This window comes from Populus euphratica, unplaced genomic scaffold (assembly GCF_000495115.2).
Source record: "Populus euphratica unplaced genomic scaffold, PopEup_1.0 scaffold234.1, whole genome shotgun sequence".
NCBI classification, from domain to species: Eukaryota; Viridiplantae; Streptophyta; class Magnoliopsida; order Malpighiales; family Salicaceae; genus Populus; species Populus euphratica.
This window is the reverse complement of record NW_011499928.1, coordinates 232034-242374: the sequence shown is the minus strand read 5'-3', so window position 1 is coordinate 242374 and position 10341 is coordinate 232034.

The following is a 10341-nucleotide window of genomic DNA, read 5'->3' as shown; positions in this document are numbered from 1 at the left end:
TTACTTAGTTTATTGCTATTGGGGAAAACTATATACAGTAGGAAGGTCTACAATTAAGGAGAGGAATTAGCGACATCAACTGATAAAATCAACAACATCAACTGACTCCTTTTAGAGCATGATTATTGTCTAATTTCTAGAGATTTACATGTATTGATATGACAACATAATATTTGAATATATCTGCAAGATAAATACTATCTTGATAAATATTATTTTTAAGATCAACCATATTTTCAAGATTTCAAAATCAATCATATCTTTAAGATCCCTCCTTAAAGTGGAGCATGAAGATTCTGAATGCCCAACTTGCAAAGAAGAAAGTGAAAGCGATCATGTCCCTAAGCTTTAGTTAAGATATCTGCTAATTGAAAATGCATTGAAACATGTTGTGTAGCAATGATGCCAAATTATAAGTGCTCACGAATGAAGTGGCAGTCGATCTCAATGTGTTTAGTGCGCTCATGAAACACAGGATTAGCAGCGATGTGTAAAGCGGATTAATTATTGTAGTACAAAAACATTGGTTGAGAACGAGGCACAAAAAGATCAGCAAGTAGACTATGTAACCATATCAGCTCACTAGTGGTGGCAGCCACCTGATTTAGCAGGGGAATGTGACACTGTGAGTTGTTTCTTAGACTTCTACGATATAGGAGCACCACCAAGAAAAATGTAATAACCAATAACCGATCGTCTAGTTATGAAATAGCTTGCCCAGTCGGCATCACAGTAAGCTTAAATATGAAAATCACTATTTGATGGAAAGAAAAGACTTTGACCACGAGAAACTTTTCAAGCAACGAAGAACATAATAGACAACATCAAGATGTGACTGACAAGGTTTTTTGCATGAATTAATTGAGAAATTGCACTTCATAAGTGATATCTGATCGAGAAATTATGAGATAAATACGATGTCCAATCAAGCGACGATATTGACTCGGATCTTGTGAAGGTTCTCCACAGTCTGAAGACAGTCGATGTTGTTGAGGAATGAAAAAAGTAGTTGGCTTACTGCCAGCCATACCAGTTTCTTTTAATAAATCGAGAGTATATTTGCATTGACAGAGATATGTTCCTTGAGGAGAACGAGCCAACTCTAAACCAAGAAAATACATAAGTATGCCGAGGTCTTTGATGGAGAAACATGTACTGAGATAATGCTTGAGTTTCTGAATCTGCAAAAAATTATTTCTAGCAATAACCATGTCATCTACATTGACAAGGAAATATGTAACTTTAATTAGAGTAAAAAGTGAATGATCATTGGAGGATTGTGTGAATCTAAATTTTCTTAACAACAAAGAGAACTTTTCAAACCATTGACGAGCTGCTTGCTTTAGTCCATATAATGATTTATGGAGCCTGCATGCCTAATTGTCACATGATGACATATAGCTTGGGGGAGAAATCATATAGACTTCTTCATGCAATTTCCCATAAAAAAATGCATTGTTTACATCTAGTTGATGTAATTCTCAATTCTTAGCAGCAGCAACAACTAACAAGCATCTAACAGTGGTCAATTTTGCAACCGGTGCAAATGTTTTAGTATAATCCAATCCTTCAATCTGTGTATATTCTTGAGCTACTAAATGAGCTTTATAATGTTCAATGGAACCGTCTGACTGGTATTTCAATTTGTATGTCCAATGAGAACCAACTGGTTTCTTCTTTGAAGGTAATGATACTAAACTCTAAGTTTGATTTTGCTATAGGGAAAAAATTTCTTATTTTATTGCTTTACACCATTGTCGATTTGTTACAGCTTGGGAAAAGGTTTTAGGTTCACTTACAACAGAAATATTACCCATGAACACTTGATGAAATGAGCATAAGAAAAATGACATGCTAAGGGATAAAGAGTACTTGAAGAAACTGTATTAGATGCGGCTGTGATGACTTATCTATTCTTGGAAGCTCCCACACATAATCATCAAAATGAGAAGGAACTTGTCGAGGTTTTTGAGATCGTGAAGTGTTCAAGGGAACAACCTGATGATCAAAATTAATAACAGTAGGTAAGGCAGCTTTAGCATCCAGATTATTTGGAGAAGTTTGAATTTGTAGACTATGATTAGGGAACATGGTGTTTAATGTCTCCTTGAAATAAAAAAATAGGCAGAGGGAGTACTACATTTGATTCCTTTGGAGGATTACGAGACGGAAAAGGAAATATGTTTTTTTAGAAAATAACATCGCGGAATGTAAAAATTTTGTGTGATTCCATGTCACATACTTTGTATCCCTTGTTCCCCATAGGATAACTGATGAAAATACAAGTCATATATCGGGTAACAAATTTATTATTAGATCAATTTTTATCACGCACATAACATAAATAACCCAAAACATGTAAATGTGAGTAAGATGGAGGTTTTGAAAACAGTAACTCATAAGGATTTTTGCTAGAAAATTTAAGAGTATGATATAATTTATAAAGTAAGTTGCGGTTAGGACACATTCACCCTAAAATTTGATTGGTAAATTGGCTTGGAATCGGAAAGCACGAGCAACCTTTAACAGGTGATAATGCTTTTGCTCTACTATTCTATTTTGTTGTGGAGTATCAACACAACAAGTTTGGTGTGAAATACCATTTTGAGAGAAGAATTCTAACATATGACCAATAAAAAATTCTAGACTGTTATCACTCGTACCTATTTTGATACTCCAATTACATTGAGTATTAATCATAGCCTGAAATTGAATAAAGTATTTTTATACTTCTGACTTGTGTTTGAGAAGATAAACCTAGATGAATCTAGAACAATCTTTTACAATGGTAAGAAAATAATGAGCATCTGACATCGATGGTGTTTTATATGGTCTTCAAATGTCGCAATGGACCATATCAAGAGGAAAATCAAATTTATTATTGCTTAAGGGAAAAACATTTCGGGTTTGTTTAGCTCAATGACACACATCACAACAGTTTGAATTTTTAAAAAACACAATAGATAATTCTAGAATTAAGGATAACAATTAAATAAGATATGTCCTAACCACTCATGCCACAAGTTGGAAGAAAAAGGAAGCAATACTACTGCGACAGAAAAGGTAAATACAGCCTATGAAAGTAGTATAAGCCATCACGTAATACACCCATTATAATTAGTTTCTTTTATTTGAGGTCCTGTAAGACACAAAAAGATGGAAAAAATATGATTGAATATTGAAGTGCTTTTGTCAACCTACTTATTGAAAGAAGATTACATTTGAAAGATGGTATTTAAAAAACATGATTAAAGTCATATTTGACTATTGGATCTAACCAACAAAATGCACAAGAACAGATGTTGCATTTGGTAGTTTAATAGGCAAATAATAAGCAGGTGTTTTTGTATCAGAGACAACAAGTGAATCACATGTGAGATGTTCAGAGGCACTATTATCTAGAATCCAATATGTAGTATCAGATCAATGAGTGACCTTACCGATAAAGTTTGCTATATTATGATTAGTAGAGGACAGTAAGGACATAAGCTGTTCATATTATTCTTGAGTGAGATTAAACCTTTACCTCTAGGTTGACTTGACCTTGCAGTGACATTATTGGATGAAACATGTTCTAGTTCCCTTTTAAAGTTTTTGTTTTGTCTCGTAAAATTTAAAGTCTTTACTCTACTTTGCCAACCTAATAGATAACAAACAAGCTTAAAACATTTGTCTTTGGAATGCCTATATTTATCACAATATGAACATTTGAATTTGCTTGTCTCTCCTCTTTGTTGTTCTTCTGCAAATTCCCTCGCTAGAAATATGAAAGGTTTAACAGTAAATGCTGCTACCTCTGTCAGCTGATCATGGCCAATTGAAGCAATGGCCAATTGTTCTCTTCTTTGGTTACAAAAGCATAAGCTTTGTTAATTGAAAAGGAAAGGGTTCCATATTTAGTATTTAGGATCGAATGATTCCATATTGATTATTCAGTTTCATGAGACACTGATGAACTTTTTTCATTTCCCTCTCTGCTTAGATTTCTTTTCCAGCACCACATGAGCATGAAGGGACAATAGAGTAGGCTGACAACTCATCCCAAAAACCTTTTAGTCTGGTGTAGTAGACTACTACAATAAGATCCTTTTGTTGCCAACAAATCTCTCTTTTTAATTCATGAATACATGAAACATTTCCTTGAGAGAAATGTTCCTGCAATTCTCCCCACATTTCATATGCTGAATCCATATAGGCAACACTATCATGCAATTTTGAAGCTAATGCATTAAAAATCCAAGAGATTACCATTGAGTCATATTTTTTCCAGGCTTGAATTTCTTTGTTATCCTCATCTGGTTTGAGTAAAGAGCCATCAACAAAGCTCAACTTGTTTTTGGCTCATAAAGCATTCATCTTAGGACGCCACCATGTTGGATAATTGTCTTCTCTTAGAAGACAAGAAACAAGAACTGCTCCTGGATTATCAGAAGAATTCAAAAAATAAGGTGACAATGAGTCGTGTTCATACATCGATTTTGATGTTGAACTTTTGAATGTGTTGGAGGGAATTTCTCCACTCATAATGATTGAGTATTTTAAAAAACAAGGATCAATACTCGCTTTGATACCATGTAGAAAACATGAAGTAGAAATTAAAAAAAAACAAAATATTGAATTCACATCCCTTAGTCTATTGCTAGTGAAAGACTATATGCAATAGGAAGGCCTACAATTAAAAAAAAGAATTAGCAATATTAGTTGACTCCTTTCAGAGCACGATTACTACCTAATTTCTAGAGATTTATAAGTATTGATATGGTAACATAATATTTGAATATATTTGCAAGATAAACACTATCTTGATGCATACTATCTTTAAGATCAACCATGTTTTCAAGATTTTAAGATCAACCATATCTTCAAGACAATACAAACTTCCAACTTTAATGTCCTTATTTGATAAAGGACAATTATAAAATTAAGTGTATTCATGTGAAAGTTTGGTTGAGTTTTCGAGGTGTGTGAGAAATGGTTGAAAAAGGCTTTGAGAAGCCTGTAGAAGAAGTAATATTGACTTTAACTCAAAGGAGGGTTGTGCAAAAAGTAGGAACGAAGGATTGACAAACACCTACAATCATCCACTAATATCTGGATGATGTTATTTTTTGAGTTAGTGGCCAACATAACAACAACTAAACAAATGTGAGAAGTTTTGTAACAATTAAACTAATGAGTTGACAATGTCAAAAAAGTATACCAATAAAAGTTATAAAGTGACTTTTATTTTGTGGGTTATAACGATAGTAATTGGGTTAGAGACATGGATGATAAAAAGAGCACTACATGCTTTGTCTTTTGTTGCGATGTCGCGGTCGCACAAATTAATTACCCTTACACTTAAATCACACAAGATAGTATAGAGCAAGCAAGGGATCGATCCCACGAGGAAGATTTAGTTTAGATTTTTATGCTATACGTTATGCAATTGGGGGGTTTTGATTTGTGATAATCTAAACTATGGAAGAAATTAAACTAGTGAACACAATCAATTAAAACTGAAATTTATCAAGAAAACAAACCTTGGTCACAAGCACACATCCACCTACAGAAATCAGAACCGATCCTTGAAATGAAACTCCAGTTTATATTCTGAATTTTTATCTTTTCTTAACTTTGGTTAATTAACGGATCCGCCGTATAACTAGCCCTAACCAACAAATAATCACAGTGTCCGCACTAATGATTTAATCTAATGGCAGCCTTAAGATCTAGATAAATTCATTAATCTTAACAACCAAGTTGTCTGCTTGTGTTGCTTTGATCGAATGTTTTCCCTAAGTTTAATAACGTAGTTCCGCCACAATTATCAAGCTTAGTTGCTTCACAAGTTTATATACCCTAACTCCGGTTTTGATACCAAACTTAGCAATAGATTGTTCACAATAATAACTTAGAGACCGCTCTAGCAATTATCAACAACAATCATAGAAAACATGCATAGGAAAACAATCATACTCATTCATAATACAAACTGAAAATAAATGAAGAATAAATCTCACAGTTCTTGAAATCTGAAAGTTTCTGCGTCCTTGCAACCAAGAAAAGAGCTTAACCTTGCATATCTATTGAACAACTACTCCTAAAGATAAAAGAAAGCATTATTTCTAGTATGTAGAGAGGAGAGTTTGTGTTTCTTCACTTCTAGTTGCTACCACCTTTCTTTGATTCTATTGCACTCCCTCCTCTTCTTTCTTGGCTCTCTTGATGTCTATATATAGGCTTCAATGGCAGCTCCTCTTGCTTCTTTATCAACAATGGTGGCTGCCAAACTTGCCAAACTTTGACATTAGTAGTCACCACAAACAACCCACCATTGTAGCCTCCTTCTTTGACAATGGCAGCATTCCAACTTGCAGCTGGTTTGTGGTTGGTGATTTGAGGTTGGTGGATTGAGGTTGGTGGCTACTTTTCTTGACCTTCTAGATTGATTTACTAGAGGGGCTAAATTGCTGAAATTATAACTTGGATGATAGTTTAGAAGCTTCGAAACATAATTTGGACTCATTTCTTCACGAAACCTGATTGCTGGCAGAATTCAGTTGTCATCTTTGAAAAATCATATCGCCCTCATCTGACATCGTTTTTGGCTGAAAATTGGAGCGTTTCTAGACCTTTGAGTCATGAATCCAACAAAATTGCGTTTGCATCAATTGGACTTCTATAGCTCCAGATATGGAATTTTGAATGGACAAAGGTCAACAGTGGCAGAATACGAGATTTGACTTTGAAGGATGTGATTTCCATGATCTTCCTCTTTGTATTTTTCTTGCATTACATTTCCAGAAAGGTATGGATGTTAGCTTTTTAGAGCCACTGGAATCACTTTATTTTGATCTCTAGAACTCACACTCTGCACAAAACATCGACTGAACGTCAAATCTGCCAATTATCTCCAATTTACTCCTTTTTGCATTTTTCATCCAAAAGTGCCTTCAAAACATAAAACAAAGAATATCAAGACATTTTACATATAAAACATGGACAAAACATTAGGTAAAAGTGGGTAAAACTATCGAATAATATGGTTACATCATCTTTTACATTAGAGACACATGATTCATTTGAAGTTCGAAGAAGCAACCTATAGTTACATTATCAACTTATGAAGCTAAATATGTAGCTATTAAAACATATGTTTATCATTCCATTTAGATAAGAAGATTATAAAAGGAGTTGTGAATATCACAAGAGAAGTCTACAAAAATTTATGTGGACAACTCATCAACTATTGTCTTAGTAAATAATCCTGTGTTTCGTGACATAAGTAAGCATATTGACATAAGATTTTAATTCCTACGAGATTACACTACAAACAATCTGCCACTCAAACATGATGTGTTTTTCAAGATAAGAAATATGCTAGGAGTTATGAGAAATAAAGTTTAAAAAGGGATATTGAAAAGTAAACATGATTTTTGGTGTTTTTTTTCTTTTGAAAAACAAAGGAATTGGTCTATCAGCTGAGTTAAATGAACTAGTTTACTGGTTAAGTAGAGAGAATTACTTTTCTTGTTCAGAATAGGTTTTCCTTTGATTAGTTTAATTTCTTTATTGTCTAGAACTATAGGCCTATAAATAAGCTTATAATAAGAAATATAGAGTATGAGTGCAATTAAGAGAAAATATGTATTGAAGAGAAAACACTTAATGAAACATTTTTTCATCTCAAATCTTATTCTTGTTCTTTAGTTTTGTTTGATGCATTATTGTTCATAAACTCTTACCACACAAACGTTTTCTTCCAACTCATTGGGTGTGTTTGGTGTTGCGGTAGATGTTGTGGTTGTGGTTTGAAAAAAGTTGTTTTATAAAAAGTACTTTTAGTTGAGGTTGGTTTGAAAAAATAGATATTTGGTTAAAACTGTGGTTGAAATTGAAGTTGAAGAAAAAGTAATTTAATGTGTTTGGTTAATAAAACTTTTGAAATTAAAGTTATAAATAATTTTTAAAAATATATATTAATATTGATGATTTTAAATTTAACTATTATAGAATTAAAATAAAAAGAATTATAAAACCTGTATCTGTTCACATGAACAGTGCAAGTGAATTGCACTGTTAACTTGCATGAACAGTGCAGTGAATTGCACTGTTCAGTGAACAGTGCAATTAACGTATATAGTGAATGAAAAGCAGCATTTATCTGCTTTTTATTAACTGTGTTTTAAACGTAAAAATTATATGGGATCCATGCACAATAAACTAATTTTTCTTTTTACCAAACGGCTGCAAACTGCGTTTTAATTAAAACGCAGCCGCAACTGCGTAAACAAACGGCACCATTGTCTCCTTCACTAAAGTATAAAGGACCATTTCAAAATAGGTTGAAAAACAAGATTATATATCCAATGTCCCTAAGTAATTAGGTCTCTCACTAGAGATAGCTAATTGGCATCCAAGGATATTTATACAAGCATTCTAATATTTTGTGAAAAGTAGTTGTTACGTTGGCTTTATAAGGATCAAAATTCATTTTGGTCCCTTAGTTTAGATACACAAATTATTTTGTCCTTCCTCTCTCTCTCACACACATCAATTAAATTCTCAATCTTTTTTCTTAATTAATTTAAGCATGTTCATCTAATCCTTATATATACACAAGATCAAGAACCTTATTAAAAATTAATTGATTATTATGCCTTTAGTAAATTAGTCGTAACTAGTTTGTTGTCCGCATACTACCATGAAGAACTTTTTAGCAATGTATTTAACTCAACTGAGCTAAGCAGGTCAACATGGTGACCCATAAAGTCGATCTCTAAGCGGAGCCAAGTTTTAAAGCAAATCGAGTAAGAGTTGACTCAGTGTAGTCCAACTCTTTGTCTGCAACTTAATCGACTTGATTAAAATTCAGGTTGACTTCTTTTTTTTATATATAAAAAAATGACATTGATTTTATGTTTTTTTAATAAAAAACACTAAAACAATAATATTTTGGATTGACTCGGGTTAAGTCATCCAATCCATGACCTAAGTCATGACCTTGGTCGAGTTTAATATCCTTTTTTATTGGAATCAATTTTTATTTAATTAAATGATTATAAAAATAAATATCTATGTAAAACCCTAGTTAATTGTTTTTTGAAATATTAAATTTGAACTTGGGAATAGAATGAGTTAAATTAAATTGAGGATTTAAAATTAAATAACAAAGGATGTAACTAAGAGAAATAAAAGAAAGTATGACATTATTTTTGGAAAAGAAGAAAAGATGGGTTCAAAATATAATAATTAAGCAAATAGGGTCAAATTATAAAGGTTAAAAGATTTGACTATAAATACTCAATTTCTCTCTCCAATTTGGTAGCAAGAGTGAAAAAAAAAATGCAAGGAGGTTTTCTAGCCTAATTACAAAATTTGAGAGAAAATCCTATACAAAATGAAGGGGTTTGAGTGAGATTAGTCTATGTTTGAAGGAAACAATATCAAGTTAAGAATCAAGAATCAAAAGACAATAAATAAAAGAGTTTAAGATTTTAAAGAGGGTTAGAACAAACCAAAATGGGGAAAAGAGAGAGTGCCAAAAAATTTAGTTGGTTAATGATTGAAGTTTATTTTATCACTATGTAAGTGATTTTAAACTTAATTATGAAAATTATATTGAATTTGATTAAGAATTGATTCCTAATTGTAAATTTTAAGTTAGAGTTTATGAGAAAAATTAAAAGAAATGAGAAACTTGTCTTGTTTGATGAAACTAGGATGGAAAGAGATGAAAATAACATAGAATAATGAGTAATAGAAAAAAATAAATCTTGGTGTCAACCATAAAGAGAGAGAATTGAATTTTTTTAAAAAAAGCAATGCATGCATATTATTTGGTCATGATAAAAAAAAAAGAGCAATGCATGCATATTATTTGGTCATGATTATTGTAACATATGTTGAAATATGAAAAATGAATTGAAAAAAAAATAAAAATATTATATTTAATTCTAATCGAAAGACTTGGTTAAGCTTGAATTGTGAATATTTGAGTTATGAGGAATTATAGAATTATATATAATCATATAGTAATATTGATGAATGAATATTATGAAATATGTGGAGGAGAAATCATTGCTTTGAATGATGAGTAAATGAATGAAAATACTTCGTTGTATGTTAAAAAAATAAAATTAGAAAACTTGACAATTTAATCACTCCATTTTAAGCTGGGTTGAGGGTTTGAGAATGATAAAAATTAGAATAAATCTTTTCATAAAACTTAAATTTAGCGCTGTTAAATTTTTAGTGAAACTAATCTCACTTAAATCAAAGTTCTAAACCTTCAATAAGGGAGGGTTGGATTAAATTTCTACTTGATAATTTTAGTTGTTGCATTAATTAATTTAAGAG